The following is an 18653-nucleotide window of genomic DNA, read 5'->3' as shown; positions in this document are numbered from 1 at the left end:
AGTGCTGATTTAGGATCAGGTTCCCCCGTCCATGTAATCTTATTCATTATGATCTAAAAGGCAAAACAGATCCTAGATCAGCAATGAAACACTTTGTGAATATGGGCCGTGATCTGTTCTGGCAACATGAAGAACACAACTGTATGAGAGTCAGAGACAGTTGGGTTGGATGAACTCATCTCATACTTTCTCAAATGGGAAAAGGTGATTTTGCTGGCCCCTTTTCTCCCGTTTGGTCCCCCCGTGCCACTGTCCTGCTCCTGTCTGTTCTGGGGCCAGGTCTGTGCCAGTGTGGCAGCAGCCATGTTTGGCCCACCCTCCCCCTCCTCTTCAGACGACAGACCCTGTCCCCCCCTATCCCCATTCAGTTGGTCCAGTCCTCCTCCGGCTGTTGGGCCTTTCATCCCATAGCACCGCTGGAGTGTCTCCCTGATCAGCAGGGCCGTCACCAGCAGAGTCCAGTTAGACACTGCCCTCTTTTCCTGCTTCTGGAAAACACACACAAGACACATAAGATACATGTGAACAAAATATGAGCAGCACTAACCTAACAAACATTATGTCTGTACCACACTGTAGTACATGTTTAAAAAAGACACCTCCATAAAGATGGGATTAATATAAAACACTATAACTCACCTTGTTCTCCTTTATCTCTGGATCTCTTGGTCTTCCACGCAAGCTGCTCTCAGGATCTCCTCATGCTCCTCACACACAATGTAGCCATCCGTTCTAGAAAATAAACACACAGAAACATACTATGTAACACCAGCATACATGTCAGAAACAAACAATTCCCCAACAAGTCATGTGCACACACAGGCACACAAGCATTGAAAAACGTACACAGCATGAAAGTAGCCACCATGATGGAAGTCAAAGCCAGTGACAGCAGAGGCACAGTCCATGTCCAGCTTCTTAGCCACTCTGTTGAGGTTTGGCAGTTGAAGATGGACACAGCCAACTGGCAACATGCAGGGCTTGAACAGGAACACGTTGCCAAAGTCATTACGAGGCACCTGGAGAAAACAAGCATACACTTAACTCAATGGTTAATACACTGCAATACAGTGAGGGGAAAAAGTATTTGATCCCCTGCTGATTTTGTACGTTTGCCCACTGACAAAGAAATGATCAGTCTATAATTTTAATGGTAGGTTTATTTGAACAGTGAGAGACAGAATAACAACAAAAAAATCCAGAAAAACATATGTCAAAAATGTTATAAATTGATTTGCATTTTAATGAGGGAAATAAGTATTTGACCCCTCTGCAAAACATGACTTAGTACTTGGTGGCAAAACCCTTGTTGGCAATCACAGAGGTCAGACGTTTCTTGTAGTTGGCCACCAGGTTTGCACACATCTCAGGAGGGATTTTGTCCCACTCCTCTTTGACGTTTGGCAACTCGAACCTTCAGCTCCCTCCACAGATTTTCTATGGGATTAATGTCTGGAGACTGGCTAGGCCACTCCAGGACCTTAATGTGTTTCTTCTTGAGCCACTCCTTTGTTGCCTTGGCCGTGTGTTTTGGGTCATTGTCATGCTGGAATACCCATCCACGACCCATTTTCAATGCCCTGGCTGAGGGAATGAGGTTCTCACCCAAGATTTGACGGTACATGGCCCCGTCCATCGTCCCTTTGATGCGGTGAAGTTGTCCTGTCCCCTTAGCACAAAAACACCCCCAAAGCATAATGTTTCCACCTCCATGTTTGACGGTGGGGATGGTATTCTTGGGGTCATAGGCAGCATTCCTCCTCCTCCAAACACGGCGAGTTGAGTTGATGCCAAAGAGCTCCATTTTGGTCTCATCTGACCACAACACTTTCACCCAGTTATCCTCTGAATCCTTCAGATGTTCATTGGCAAACTTCAGACAGGCATGTATATGTGCTTTCTTGAGCAGGGGGAACTTGCGGGCGCTGCAAGATTTCAGTCCTTCACGGCGTAGTGTGTTACCAATTGTTTTCTTGGTGACTATGGTCCCAGCTGCCTTGAGATCATTGACAAGATCCTCCTGTGTAGTTCTGGGCTGATTCCTCACCGTTCTCGTGATCATTGCAACTCCACGAGGTGAGATCTTGCATGGAGCCCCAGGCCGAGGGAGATTGACAGTTCTTTTGTGTTTCTTCCATTTGCGAATAATCGCACCAACTTTTGTCACCTTCTCACCAAGCTGCTTGGCGATGGTCTTGTAGCCCATTCCAGCCTTGTGTAGGTCTACAATCTTGTCCCTGACATCCTTGGAGAGCTCTTTGGTCTTGGCCATGGTGGAGAGTTTGGAATCTGATTGATTGATTGCTTCTGTGGACAGGTGTCTTTTATACAGGTAACGAGCTGAGATTAGGAGCACTCTTTAAGAGTGTGCTCCTAATCTCAGCTCGTTACCTGTATAAAAGACACCTGGGAGCCAGAAATCTTTCTGATTGAGAGGGGGTCAAATACTTATTTCCCTCATTAAAATGGAAATCAATTTATAACATTTTTGACATGCGTTTTTCTGGATTTTTTTGTTGTTATTCTGTCTCTCACTGTTCAAATAAACCTACCATTCAAATTATAGACTGATCATTTCTTTGTCAGTGGGCAAACGTACAAAATCAGCAGGGGATCAAATACTTTTTTCCCTCACTGTATACAGTTGACCCACACACACACAGTTTTATTAGAAAGTAATTATAGCCTGCCATCTACAGTTACCGGTGGCTGTACTCCTCTGTCTGCCATTCACCAAACAGAGGCAGGGCATCTTTGTCCTTCTGCTCTGACACCATCCTGGCCTTCCGAGAGTGATTCGAACACCCTATCACCATCTGAGAGAGAGAGAGAGAGGTTGAGAGTGTGTGTGGGAGAGAGAGAGAGAGAGAGAGAGAGAGAGAGAGAGAGAGAGAGAGAGAGAGAGAGAGAAGAAAGGAGAGGTTGAGAGAGTGTGTGGGGGAGAGAGGGTTTTGCTACAGTGTGCCCTAATGAATACGACTGCTCACCTTGTAGGGCTCCTCTCCTAGACGGAAGGTGCGTGCCTCCTTCAGCCATGTGTTTTTGGAGTGTAGTGCGTGAATACAGTCCCTGTGGATAACCCAGATGCAAATAGGTACTACTGTATTTCTCATGACTTTTCACAATCAAAAAAATATACATTTGTTTTGGATACCAAACACAAACTCTACGAATACCACAATAATAAATTTCCATTAACTCTGCTTTGAAACAACATTATACTTTTAAACAGCCCTCTATCTAATGCTTTGCATTCAAAATCAGTTATGAAAAAACTAATAAATGAACTAAACTAAATCCCTGTTATGTGTGCTGCTTACCTGGAGTAGACGGGCTCTCCCCTGCAGTACCCCAGGATCGCTGCTGGGGGGGGGTTAGAGGGCTTTATATCTCAGTAGATGTCTCTTCAGGGCATACAGGGGTGGTTTTTGAACTCTGCTATTGATGTTGGTAACGGCTTGTCCAGCATCTTCCCCTGGAGCTAGAGCACAGAGAGAGGAGTGTATATGACAAGCTGTATAAATGAAGGTGTGTGGATGTGCGTCTCATTCTCACCTCTTTATCCTCCTGGATGTCTCTCTCAGATTCGTCACTTCCCACCACTCCTCGTCCACCTGGCGCTTTCTGGTGGAGGTCATCCAGGTGGGGTCGTACTTGCTGCCCAGATCCTTCAGGTGACTGTCCCCGTCCACGGCTACCACGTAGGTCATGGGCTGGGTGACCTGCTTGGAGAACAGCGGAGGCTGCCCCACCCCCTGCACCACGTCCACACACACCCAGCCTTCTCCAGGTAGACCTTCAGCCACTCGTCTTCACCCTTCCCCACCTTCCTCCTGCCCGGCTTCATCCCCTGCTCTTCCTCCGCCCCCCCATCTTCCTCCTCACTCTTCACTTTCTTCTTGCCTCCACTACTTCTTCTCTGTAGAGCTGAACTCTTGGCCTTTCTCTTGCCTCCTTTCCCTTTCTTGGCCCTGATGGCTTTGGCTCCTCAGATGCCTCGCTGTCCTCCTCATTGGTCAGCTGTAACTCCTCCCCGTCACTGGGTCCCTCCCTTTCACTGCTTTCTTTGTAGCTCACCTTCAAGGATATGCTGTGGCACTTGGAGATATTGGGTTTCTGTCCCACTGACAAACCTGTCTCAGTCTCCCCTGCCTCTTTCTTTTTTGCCTTCTTCCTTTCTTTCTCGCCCTTCCCCCCTGATGGTATTTTGGTCCCTGGGGAGACCTTGGGCTCTGAGAGGCTCTCTTTGGGAGGTTTCTTCTGCAAGGGACTCTTCCCAGGCAGGCTACCTGAGTTATTGGCCTTGCTATGAGGAATATATTTGGATCAGATAAGGACACACACAGAGCCTGTGAACTTTAACAAGTGTACACATACAACCCCAATGAACACAAGCACACTAACAAATAAAAGGGTTGTTCCACAGATTGGGTGCCTTTTGAGTAGTGTAACTTTTGATTTCACCTAATTTGAACAGTCTATCATAAAGTGCACATGTTCAACTTCATAAAAAACGTTTTCCCATCTCAAGAGGTTAAATAAAATAAAAAGACTATAATAAGTGCCTATTAAGTGCCAAATACAGTAATGGGTTGACGATTTTATCTTAAAACAGCCATTAATCTCATTGTGACAGGGGGAATGGAAGTTTGTTGTGTGCAACAGGAGGGGCAATTGAAAGTAAGTTTCACCCCCAAAAAATAATCGTTAAAACATTTCTAGCCTGTCTATCAGTGGTGTAAAATAAGTAAGTAGTTTTTTTGGGTATCTGTACTCTACTTTACTATTTATATTTTGGACAACTTTTACTTCACTATATTCCTAAAGAAAATAATGTACTTTTTACTCCATACATTTTCCCTGACACCCAAAAGTTGTTGTTACATTTTGACAGGAAAATTGACCAATTCACGCACATGTATACAGAACATCTCTGGTCTTCCCTACTCTCTCTTATCTGGCGGACTCACTAAACACAAATGCTTTGTTTGTAAATTAATGTCTGAGTGTTGGAGTGTGCTCCTGGCTACCCGTAAAAAAAAAAAAAAAGGATGTCACATGACAACAGAGGAAGGAATTTGAAATAATTAATACTTTACTTTTGATACTTAAGTATATTTAAAACCAAATACTTTTACTTTTACTCAAGTAGTATTTTACTGGGTGTCTTTTACTTGAGTCATTTTCTATTAAGGTATCTTTACTTTTACTCAAGTATGACAGTTGGGTACTTTTTCCACCACTACTGTGTCACGCCCTGGCTCTGGGGACTCTTATATGTTGAGCCAGGGTGTGGAGTTTCTATGTGTTATTTTCTATGTTGTGTTCTAGTTCGTGTTTTCTATGTTGGCCAGGGTGGTTCCCAATCAGAGGCAGCTGATTCTCGTTGTCTCTGATTGGGAACCATACTTAGGCAGCCTGTTGGCACTTGTCATTTGTGGGATCTTGTTCCGGAGAGGTTTGTGTTTTGTTAACCTTAGGACTTCACGTATTGTTTATTGGTTTGTTGTTTTTGTTCGTGTGAGTACGTTCAATAAAATATGTACGCCTATCACGCTGCGCCTTGGTCCGCTTCTTACGACGATCATGACAGAAGATCCCACCTCGACTGGATCAAGCAGCGTGACGAGGAGAGAGGATGGACCTGGGAGGAGATGAGTGAGAGTCTGGCAAGAGGGATGGAGGCCATGAGCACGGGGGAGAGACAAGCCCAAAAATGTTTTAGTGGGGGGCTCACACCGTGGACGGCGAGGCAGCGGGAGGCCGCGATAGAGCGGTTCGGCAGGTTTGCAGAGGAGGCCGCCAGGTTACGTGGGGCCACTGTTCACGAGGGAGAAGGAGAGTGTAGAGGCACGGCGAGAGGTACTGGGGTGTGTTACCAGTCCGGTCCGGCCCGTTCCTGATCCCCGCACCAAGCCAGTGGTGCGCGTCGTCAGCCCGGTCCGGCCCGTTCCTGCTCCCCGCACCAAGCCAGTGGTGCGCGTCGTCAGCCTGGTCCGGCCCGTTCCTGCTCCCCGCACCAAGCCAGTGGTGCGCGTCGCCAGCCCGGTCCGGCCTGTTCCTGCTCCCCGCACCAAGCCAGTGGTGCGCGTCGTCAGTCCGGCACAGCCCGTGCCTGCTCCACACCGGAGCCTGAGCAATCCGCTCCACCGGTGTCCAGTCCAGCTCCGGCCAGCGGGGCCAGACCAGACCAGGGGCGCTACGGGGGTAGCGAGAGAGTGGTGGTCACGCCCGGGCCGGATCCGCCTCCGAGGCGGAATGCCCACCCGGCCCCCTCCCCTGTTGGGTTTGGTTGGCGCGGTCGCAGTCCGCGCCTTGGGGGGGGTACTGTCACGCCCTGGCTCTGGGGACTCTTATATGTTGAGCCAGGGTGTGGAGTTTCTATGTGTTATTTTCTATGTTGTGTTCTAGTTCGTGTTTTCTATGTTGGCCAGGGTGGTTCCCAATCAGAGGCAGCTGATTCTCGTTGTCTCTGATTGGTAACCATACTTAGGCAGCCTGTTGGCACTTGTCATTTGTGGGATCTTGTTCCGGAAGGTTTGTGTATTTAACCTAGGACTTCACGTATCGTTTGTTGTGGATGTAAAGTACTCATTAAAAGTATGTACACCTATCACGCTGCGCCTTGGTCCGCTTCATCATGTGTCAACGATCGTGACATACTGTCTATCTATAGGTAACACAGGGTTGACATTTTTTCCACCACAAAACATCAGAACATGGTCAAAAAAAGTGTAGAACCAGTTCACCTGCTTTTACACTATCGTTTGACTAATAGATGTTTAAAAAATACTTTAAAAGGAATAGCTTCACCACATTAAAATGAGAGTTCAGTTCACATAACTGAGTTGACCTTAAAATGAGGGACAGACGTAAATTAATAACTAAATCAGATTAAATAAATAATAATCTTGAGAAATGACTGTCAAAGCAACAAATAATTATGGCTTTACAATAATGGTGAAACTTGGAGTAATGTTGGGGTTAAGTGGGACATGTCAAAATGCGGGATTTTGGCACTTTAGCAAGTCTTTATTCATATAAAAAATCTGATTTATTGAATACTCCATGTGGTCTATATTAAAGGGCACTTCATTTAATATAACAGGATTTTAAAATCCAATATTGGTGCACAATGTCTACTTAAAATATCAAAGGGATGCAAAAGGCAATCATTTCGTGGAATGACCCAAAAGCCTTCAGTCAGGCTGTACCTTGGCTGATGGGGGGCTTCAGTGACAAGGGCTGCAGAGAGAGCACCAGTCGACAAGAGCTGCAACGACCTAAACACCAACAGAAACAGCTGGAGGAAACAGACACAAGCGCAGGGGTCAGAGGTCAAGGTTACATCATGCAGGTAAGACAAAGGAAACAGGCTTCAGTTGAGTACCATCAAGGCAAACAAAGTTAGGCCTGATTACTCTCTATAGAGAACAAGTCATACCATAAGAGCCCGACCTGTTCAAAACAATATGGTCCTCCCTCACAAACATACTCCATTTGCAGTTTAAAAAAAAAATGCTACAGACGAACATGCACAAAAGTTTCTGCAAGGTGCCTTCAGTGTGCAGGATACATGTCACTCACATGTGTCATTTCCTGGTCTCTAGCGGTGAGACTGCCCAGCCTCCTCTCCAGCATGGCCTGTGGTTCTAGCCTCTCCTCACAGGAAAGATCTGGGTTCAGCGTGAACTTTGCCCCAAACCTGGAGCGAAGGACGACATCAAACAGGATCAATTACAAAGAACAACACAGACTTAACAACATAGCCAGGTATGATTAAATGAGTCAGGTGTTATGAACGGTAAACATAGTTTAGCATGCTACAAGGAATAAGCAGAGACAAAGGTTTCCACACAATTAAAGTCACACACACAAATTGAAGGCCCTTCTCGCCAGTTGAGCAGGCCAGAGGGGTAGTTGGTGTCAATGCGTTCCTTGGCCACCATGGTAAAGTGGGTGGGCAGCAGAGAGAGGGCGATAGCCAGCAGATCTGGTTCACTACACAACCGATTCCGGAACATCCCATTGGCTAGAAGACACGAGGTGGACCTATTGGAGAGATGTTAATCATCTGTATCGTAAGAATACAGTGTTCGGATGAGAAGAGAACATGCGGAAAATGGTTGACAGCCATTCTGTGATCAGGTGAACGCAGCATGACAGTCTGTGAGGCAGGCCATGTGGAGGTCCTTACACTACATGTTTGTGTGTGTGGGTGTGTGTGGGGGGTGTGCGTGTGTGCTCACCTTGTGTGTGTCCTCCACCACATCTTTGTTGAAGCGGTTCATCATGCGTCGCAGATAGGTCTCAAACTCTGCCTTCCTCTTCTCCCTGGAGTCATGTGGTTTACTACCAGAGTTGTCATGGTGATTGATTGATTCATATTTCCATCTTGGAAAAATGACCAATTATCCTAGTCTCTGACAGTATTATCTAGGATGGAGCACTTGCTTTTCCAAAGGAGTACACACAAATACACGGACTGCCAGTGCTAACATGGTATCTTTCACCATCTCTCAACTTTTCTGCCTTTTGCGGATGATGTCTAGGGTCTCAATCTCTATCTCCACAGGCTGTGAGGGCAGAGCTGGCTCTACTGGTTCCACTGGACCTAAGGGCTCAGCCAGCTCTGAGGACAGACAACAATATCACATGGCCACACACACAGAGTAAGGACCAGAGCCATCATAGGCTTACATACAGAGAACACTAATCTACACAGACCTACATGTGATGTAAACAAACATTGTGCAAGCAAAACTAGTGTTCATTCCTTTCACATTTTACACGTCCTCCCAGTCTTCATCCTCTTATTTTTCCCAGGCTTTACGGTATACATGTATATCCTAGCTCTTATAAAAGGAGGGATGATATCACTCTCAGGAGTCATATCAGCAGACTCCTCTTTCACTGGAGCCTTGTGGAAGTATTTGCTGGTGTTGGTTGTTCCCTATTGTAGTTTTGATGGGGCGAGATTTGGGCTTGGCCTTTCTCTGAACCTTCTCGGTTTCCTCTCCATTCTCTGAGGGGGTGGAGAGATGGGTCATGGTAAGATGATGAGAGTGAGAGAAGGTCCACTGATTTGTTTTCATGCCACACCATAAAATAGATAAAACCCTAGCCATTATGTTGAGAAATTGCCTAACCTAAAATCTCTGTTTAAACCCCTATAAAGGGTCTTGATGAAAGAGGACAGTTCATGAATATGGCTACTATTATATGAAAGTCGTGTGGTAAATAGCTATTGCAGAGTTTAATTCTGCACAAAATCAATACAAAAATAAATTCAGATCAGTTGTAAAATGCGTTTTTATATGCAGCCATGTTTACAGACAGATACAGTGGAGAGAACAAGTATTTGATACACTGCCGATTTTGCAGGTTTTCCTACTTACAAAGCATGTAGAGGTCTGTACATTTTTATCATAGGTACACTTCAACTGTGAGAGACGGAATCTAAAACAAAAATCCAGAAAATCACATTGTTTGCATTTTATTGCATGACATACAGTGGGGAAAAAAAGTATTTAGTCAGCCACCAATTGTGCAAGTTCTCCCACTTAAAAAGATGAGAGGCCTGTAATTTTCATCATAGGTACACGTCAACTATGAAAGACAAATCTGAAAAATCCAGAAAATCACATTGTAGGATTTTTAATGAATTTATTTGCAAATTATGGTGGAAAATAAGTATTTGGTCACCTACAAACAAGCAAGATTTCTGGCTCTCACAGACCTGTAACTTCTTCTTTAAGAGGCTCCTCTGTCCTCCACTCGTTACCTGTATTAATGGCACCTGTTTGAAGATGAAACGTGGCTGGGTCTTTCAGCATGACAATGATCCCAAACACACTGCCCGGGCAACGAAGGAGTGGCTTCGTAAGAAGCGTTTCAAGGTCCTGGAGTGGCCTAGCCAGTCTCCAGATCTCAACCCCATAGAAAATCTTTGGAGGGAGTTGAAAGTCCGTGTTGCCCAGCGACAGCCCCAAAACATCACTGCTCTAGAGGAGATCTGCATGGAGGAATGGGCCAAAATACCAGCAACAGTGTGTGAAAACCTTGTGAAGACTTACAGAAAACGTTTGACCTGTGTCATTGCCAACAAAGGGTATATAACAAAGTATTGAGAAACTTTTGTTATTGACCAAATACTTATATTCCACCATAATTTGCAAATAAATTCATTACAAATCCTACAATGTGATTTTCTGGAAAAAAAATTCTCATTTTGTCTGTCATAGTTGACGTGTACCTATGATGAAAATTACAGGCCTCTCTCATCTTTTTAAGTGGGAGAACTTGCACAATTGGTGGCTGACTAAATACTTTTTTTCCCCACTGTAAGTATTTGATCACCTACCAACCAGTAAGAATTCCGGCTCTCACAGACCTGTTAGTTTTTCTTTAAGAAGCCCTCCTGTTCTCCACTCATTACCTGTATTAACTGCACCTGTTTGAACTCGTTACCTGTATAAAAGACACCTGTCCACACACTCAATCAAACAGACTCCAACCTCTCCACAATGGCCAAGACCAGAGAGCTGTGTAAGGACATCAGGGATACAATTGTAGACCTGCACAAGGCTGGGATGGGCTACAGGACAATAGGCAAGCATCTTGGTGAGAAGGCAACAACTGTTGGCGCAATTATTAGAAAATGGAAGAAGTTCAAGATGACGGTCAATCACCCTCGGTCTGGGGCTCCATGCAAGATCTCACCTCGTGGGGCTTCAATGATCATGAGGAAGGTGAGGGATCAGCCCAGAACTACACGGCAGGACCTGGTCAATGACCTGAAGAGAGCTGGGACCACAGTCTCAAAGAAAACCATTAGTAACACACTACGCCGTCATGGATTAAAATCCTGCAGTGCATGCAAGGTCCCCCTGCTCAAGCCAGCGCATGTCCAGGCCCGTGAAGCATGGAGGTGGAAACATCATTCTTTGGGGATCCTTTTCTGCAAAGGGGACAGGACGACTGCACCGTATTGAGGGGAGGATGGATGGGGCCATGTATCGCGAGATCTTGGCCAACAACCTCCTTCCTTCAGTAAGAGCATTGAAGATGGGTCGTGGCTGGGTCTTCCAGCATGACAACGACCCGAAACACACAGCCAGGGCAACTAAGGAGTGGCTCCGTAAGAAGCATCTCAAGGTCCTGGAGTGGCCTAGCCAGTCTCCAGACCTGAACCCAATAGAAAATCTTTGGAGGGAGCTGAAAGTCCGTATTGCCCAGCGACAGCCCCGAAACCTGAAGGATCTGGAGAGAGGTCTGTATGGAGGAGTGGGCCAAAATCCCTGCTGCAGTGTGTGCAAACCTGGTCAAGACCTACAGGAAATGTATGATCTCTGTAATTGCAAACAAAGGTTTCTGTACCAAATATTAAGTTCTGCTTTTCTGATGTATCAAATACTTATGTCATGCAATAAAATGCAAATGAATTACTTAAAAATCATACAATGTGATTTTCTGGATTTTTGTTTTAGATTCCGTCTCTCACAGTTGAAGTGTACCTATGATAAAAATTACAGACCTCTACATGCTTTGTAAGTAGGAAAACCTGCAAAATCGGTAGTGCATCAAATACTTGTTCTCCCCACTGTAGTTGATCCACAATGGTAACCAGTGGCGCTTCTAACATGTAAATCTTGGTGGGGCAAAAAAATAAATAAGTGGGATGCATGCCAGCAAAGCCACTACACAACACAACACTAAACAATAAATTAATTGCATTATAACGGTGACAAACGGTGTCCACAAACTGTTAGGGCCTACATAAAGCTGTCCCAACTGCAGTCCCAACATTATACCACTGCTACAACTGGCTATCAGCAGAGCCTTGTCTGGCAACGAAACAGTTCATTCAGTGTCACGATCGTCAAACACAGTGGACCAAGGCGCAGCGTGATATTCGAACATACTTTTATTTATATTCACCCACACGAACAAAACAACAAAACGATACGTGAAGTCCTTGGTTTACAACACAAAACCAACACGGAACAAGATCCCACAAAACACTGTGGAAAACAGGCTGCCTAAGTATGGTTCCCAATCAGAGACAACAAGCAACAGCTGACACTCGTTGCCTCTGATTGAGAACCACCCCGGCCAACACAGAAACACATGAGCTAGATAAAGAACCTAGAACACAAACACATAGAAACTACACACCCTGGCTCAACATAACAGAGTCCCAGAGCCAGGGCGTGACATTCAGCCTCATTTACTGCCTTTAAAAAAAACATAGCTGATATGGCTGACTTGCTTAAACAAATGTGGTTTCTACTGACAATTGAGATGTACAAACTATGGCATAAGGGGACGACAAGCGGATAAGAGGCAATCCGTAATTTCGATTAAGACATTAATGAGCGAGCTAGGATGGACGTAGTCAATATAACTATTTGTTCAGCACTTTTGAAATGTACAGCGACAGAATTCAGAACATGGGCCGCTCTTACAGTGTTCTCCCTGTACACCAAGTCAGAACCGTAGGATAAATAAAGGGGGCATATAAGCAGACAATGAAAGTGCTTACAATATTCGATTACATTTCTCAAAAACAGGTTATAGGCTACATGTGCACCACCGACTCAGAACAGTAGGTGAAATTAAGAGGTGAAAATAGACTAAATTATTAGGGTGAAGCACATGGGCTACTAACAGCTTACTACACAACATACACTTAGTATTACTTTCTTAGCTACAGTATACATATCTCCCTGGCATATTACATAATTTATGCAGCAGCATACAATACATTTTTGGACTCACCTTGTTGTGCTTTGCTCACTTGAACAGAAAGGTGGCGCGGCGGTCCTTCTTGGGCAAATATTGTCATCAAAGAAATTGAAAGAGGCCGGATTTACAATTCCGAGTTGGATGACCGTTCAAAACGTATTTTCCCAGTCGGAGCTTGTTTATTCCCGACTTCCCAGTTGCAATGCTTGCAGTTAGCCACTGTCACCGATTCCTTTCAAACCACTCATTGTTGAATTTGCGATTTCCAACTTGTTCCAATGGCCGATGAGCACCGATACGTTTTATCTATAATTTCTCTTCATTATTTCTCTTCATATGACAAGGATTAAAACGGATTTGCCAGTAGATTGTCGACTTGATTCATGATGATGACTGCTAGCTAAGATTTTGAAAGTAAGACGTTGACATGATCAGTCCAATCAAAGCTACGTGATTTGACGTCATTTTATCTGTGGCCAATGACCTTGAGCCTTCTTGGAAGGGCACTTCTAATGTAACTCTATGACAGCATCCAAAGGGCTTGAATTGTCGATGTCTACCCTTAGACTTGGCAGTGATGTAGTGTCCCCATGAGTGACAGAACACTGAGCCAATCACAGCGCAACACTCCGTATTTCCTGCTGGCTTGCCCCACCACCACAGAAAGCACTGAGCTAGGCTGAAACACCTGCATTTTGGAGCTCAAGAAAACAAAAGAAACAATGTTTATATGCGACTTTATTAACTCAATGATATATATTTTTTTACATTGTTTGCAAACTGATATGTGACACGTATTAATGCCAAAATAACATGCAAAACAGTCAAGCCCAATTATTATTATTTTTTGCTAAAAATGTGGTAACCATGCAAGACTATGCACCTGCATACAATCTGTCAAAACATGAATCTGACAGATGCTGGCCCATTGAAACGCATCAGTGACAAATTTGATGCAGGAGTTATTGAAGTCATGCAATCAGCCTCAGAGAGATGCAATTGCAACACTGCATTTTACATGTAACTCGCAGCCAAACATTTGATATGTCATGTTGTCAGTGCCTAATTTAGCTAAATGGCAAGATACAGAGTATATATTTCCATGGCTGTTTCCTATCAGTATTTGCTCAGTGTTAGCTAGCTAGCCAGGTGTTGTAACTAGTTGGCTACATTTACCAATACCTTGGTCTTTTTTGGCTCTTGGTCCTCCAGCTTTGCCTTTTGCAACCTGCTTAAGCTTCTTTGTATCGGTCTTCAATGCTGTTTCTGCAGATGTTTTACACTTGGCCATGGCAGTGGAGGCTGCTGATGGGAGGGCGGCACATAATAATGGCTCAGGCATAATAATGATTGGAATGGCATCAAACACATGGAAACGACATGGAAACCATTTGTTTGGCGTATTTGATACCACTCCACTATTCTGCTCCAGCCATTACCACCTCCCAATTGAGGTGTCATCCAAATGATGATCCGGTGTTAAAGGTCCAGTGATTTAGTGATTCCGGCAGAAAATCCGATATGTTCTGGGTCGATAACGCGCTGTGCAGACAGTGCAGACTGGCCGATAATAGTCCAGGCTAGAGCTGGCTGGTAGGTAGTGCAGGCCACAGACAATGGTGAAAAATCGCTAACGGTGGCTAATAGCAAGTAGCTAGTTAACTGGCTACTCCCGTCCGGTAGACAAAGAGGTAGATAGCCGGGATATGGGCCTGGCTCGAGGCTAGCGCAAGGCTAACTGGTGCTTGCTTCGGGGGCAGTGGTGATTAGCCTACAGCAACATCCATTCGGTTGCGGCTAGCTAGTTGCGATCCGGTGTTAAGGTCCAGTATTCAGTTATTCCAGCAGAAAATCCGATGTTCTGGGTGAAAACCGCTAACGGTGGCTAATAGCAAGTAGCTAGTTAGCTGGCTAGCTAGTTTCAACTGGAGATTCTAGATAAAGGTCAGTAAATAATAGAATCCGTTCCACATTGAGTGAGGCGGGTTGCAGGAAAGTATATTTAGTAGAAGGATGAAAAGTGTGATAGGGAAATGCTTGCAGTTAGCCACTGTCACCGATTCCTTTCAAACCACTCATTGTTGAATTTGCGATTTCCAACTTGTTCCAATGGCCGATGAGCACCCGATCGTTTTATCTATAATTTCTCTTCATTATTTCTCTTCATATGACAAGGATTAAAAAGGATTTGCCAGTAGATTGTCGACTTGATTCATGATGATGACTGCTAGCTAAGATTTTGAAAGTAAGACGTTGACATGATCAGTCCAATCAAAGCTACGTGATTTGACGTCATTTTATCTGTGGCCAATGACCTTGAGCCTTCTTGGAAGGGCACTTCTAATGTAACTCTATGACAGCATCCAAAGGGCTTGAATTGTCGATGTCTACCCTTAGACTTGGCAGTGATGTAGTGTCCCCATGAGTGACAGAACACTGAGCCAATCACAGCGCAACACTCCGTATTTTCTGCTGGCTTGCCCCACCACCACAGAAAGCACTGAGCTAGGCTGAAACACCTGCATTTTGGAGCTCAAGAAAACAAAAGAAACAATGTTTATATGCGACTTTATTAACTCAATGATATATATTTTTTACATTGTTTGCAAACTGATATGTGACACGTATTAATGCCAAAATAACATGCAAAACAGTCAAGCCCAATTATTATTATTTTTGCTAAAAATGTGGTAACCATGCAAGACTATGCACCTGCATACAATCTGTCAAAACATGAATCTGACAGATGCTGGCCCATTGAAACGCATCAGTGACAAATTTGATGCAGGAGTTATTGAAGTCATGCAATCAGCCTCAGAGAGATGCAATTGCAACACTGCATTTTACATGTAACTCGCAGCCAAACATTTGATATGTCATGTTGTCAGTGCCTAACTTAGCTAAATGGCAAGATACAGAGTATATATTTCCATGGCTGTTTCCTATCAGTATTTGCTCAGTGTTAGCTAGCTAGCCAGGTGTTGTAACTAGTTGGCTACATTTACCAATACCTTGGTCTTTTTTGGCTCTTGGTCCTCCAGCTTTGCCTTTTGCAACCTGCTTAAGCTTCTTTGTATCGGTCTTCAATGCTGTTTCTGCAGATGTTTTACACTTGGCCATGGCAGTGGAGGCTGCTGATGGGAGGGCGGCACATAATAATGTCTCAGGCATAATAATGATTGGAATGGCATCAAACACATGGAAACGACATGGAAACCATTTGTTTGGCGTATTTGATACCACTCCACTATTCTGCTCCAGCCATTACCACCTCCCAATTGAGGTGTCATCCAAATGATGATCCGGTGTTAAAGGTCCAGTGATTTAGTGATTCCGGCAGAAAATCCGATATGTTCTGGGTCGATAACGCGCTGTGCAGACAGTGCAGACTGGCCGATAATAGTCCAGGCTAGAGCTGGCTGGTAGGTAGTGCAGGCCACGGACAATGGTGAAAAATCGCTAACGGTGGCTAATAGCAAGTAGCTAGTTAACTGGCTACTCCCGTCCGGTAGACAAAGAGGTAGATAGCCGGGATATGGGCCTGGCTCGAGGCTAGCGCAAGGCTAACTGGTGCTTGCTTCGGGGGCAGTGGTGATTAGCCTACAGCAACATCCATTCGGTTGCGGCTAGCTAGTTGCGATCCGGTGTTAAGGTCCAGTATTCAGTTATTCCAGCAGAAAATCCGATGTTCTGGGTGAAAACCGCTAACGGTGGCTAATAGCAAGTAGCTAGTTAGCTGGCTAGCTAGTTTCAACTGGAGATTCTAGATAAAGGTCAGTAAATAATAGAATCCGTTCCACATTGAGTGAGGCGGGTTGCAGGAAAGTATATTTAGTAGAAGGATGAAAAGTGTGATAGGGAAATGCTTGCAGTTAGCCACTGTCACCGATTCCTTTCAAACCACTCATTGTTGAATTTGCGATTTCCAACTTGTTCCAATGGCCGATGAGCACCGATACGTTTTATCTATAATTTCTCTTCATTATTTCTCTTCATATGACAAGGATTAAAAAGGATTTGCCAGTAGATTGTCGACTTGATTCATGATGATGACTGCTAGCTAAGATTTTGAAAGTAAGACGTTGACATGATCAGTCCAATCAAAGCTACGTGATTTGACGTCATTTTATCTGTGGCCAATGACCTTGAGCCTTCTTGGAAGGGCACTTCTAATGTAACTCTATGACAGCATCCAAAGGGCTTGAATTGTCGATGTCTACCCTTAGACTTGGCAGTGATGTAGTGTCCCCATGAGTGACAGAACACTGAGCCAATCACAGCGCAACACTCCGTATTTCCTGCTGGCTTGCCCCACCACCACAGAAAGCACTGAGCTAGGCTGAAACACCTGCATTTTGGAGCTCAAGAAAACAAAAGAAACAATGTTTATATGCGACTTTATTAACTCAATGATATATATTTTTTACATTGTTTGCAAACTGATATGTGACACGTATTAATGCCAAAATAACATGCAAAACAGTCAAGCCCAATTATTATTATTTTTTGCTAAAAATGTGGTAACCATGCAAGACTATGCACCTGCATACAATCTGTCAAAACATGAATCTGACAGATGCTGGCCCATTGAAACGCATCAGTGACAAATTTGATGCAGGAGTTATTGAAGTCATGCAATCAGCCTCAGAGAGATGCAATTGCAACACTGCATTTTACATGTAACTCGCAGCCAAACATTTGATATGTCATGTTGTCAGTGCCTAACTTAGCTAAATGGCAAGATACAGAGTATATATTTCCATGGCTGTTTCCTATCAGTATTTGCTCAGTGTTAGCTAGCTAGCCAGGTGTTGTAACTAGTTGGCTACATTTACCAATACCTTGGTCTTTTTTGGCTCTTGGTCCTCCAGCTTTGCCTTTTGCAACCTGCTTAAGCTTCTTTGTATCGGTCTTCAATGCTGTTTCTGCAGATGTTTTACACTTGGCCATGGCAGTGGAGGCTGCTGATGGGAGGGCGGCACATAATAATGTCTCAGGCATAATAATGATTGGAATGGCATCAAACACATGGAAACGACATGGAAACCATTTGTTTGGCGTATTTGATACCACTCCACTATTCTGCTCCAGCCATTACCACCTCCCAATTGAGGTGTCATCCAAATGATGATCCGGTGTTAAAGGTCCAGTGATTTAGTGATTCCGGCAGAAAATCCGATATGTTCTGGGTCGATAACGCGCTGTGCAGACAGTGCAGACTGGCCGATAATAGTCCAGGCTAGAGCTGGCTGGTAGGTAGTGCAGGCCACGGACAATGGTGAAAAATCGCTAACGGTGGCTAATAGCAAGTAGCTAGTTAACTGGCTACTCCCGTCCGGTAGACAAAGAGGTAGATAGCCGGGATATGGGCCTGGCTCGAGGCTAGCGCAAGGCTAACTGGTGCTTGCTTCGGGGGCAGTGGTGATTAGCCTACAGCAACATCCATTCGGTTGCGGCTAGCTAGTTGCGATCCGGTGTTAAGGTCCAGTATTCAGTTATTCCAGCAGAAAATCCGATGTTCTGGGTGAAAACCGCTAACGGTGGCTAATAGCAAGTAGCTAGTTAGCTGGCTAGCTAGTTTCAACTGGAGATTCTAGATAAAGGTCAGTACATAATAGAATCCGTTCCACATTGAGTGAGGCGGGTTGCAGGAAAGTATATTTAGTAGAAGGATGAAAAGTGTGATAGGGAAATATATACAAAAAAATACAAAAAACAGGCTATTTACATGGACACACAACAGAGAACACGACCGCACTGCTACGCCATCTTGGATCTTGCCTAACCTTAACCTCAAATTAAGACCAAAAAGCAACAAACAAACAAATAATTCTAATAATATAGCCATTTTGACTTTTCAGCTGGCCTATCTAATGAGAAATCGCTCAGTTCTGCCTCCAGGACAA

The 18653-nt window shown here is 44.5% G+C and overlaps 1 pseudogene; it reads right to left on the bottom strand.

Annotated features, from left to right (window-relative positions):
* Nucleotides 1-40: 40 nt before the first annotated feature.
* Nucleotides 41-8645, bottom strand: LOC121546455 (annotated as a pseudogene).
* Nucleotides 8646-18653: the final 10008 nt, after the last annotated feature.

This window comes from Coregonus clupeaformis, chromosome 30 (assembly GCF_020615455.1).
Source record: "Coregonus clupeaformis isolate EN_2021a chromosome 30, ASM2061545v1, whole genome shotgun sequence".
NCBI classification, from domain to species: domain Eukaryota; kingdom Metazoa; phylum Chordata; class Actinopteri; order Salmoniformes; family Salmonidae; genus Coregonus; species Coregonus clupeaformis.
The sequence above is the reverse complement of the archived record's forward strand: the minus strand, read 5'-3'. Positions and strand labels throughout refer to the sequence as shown.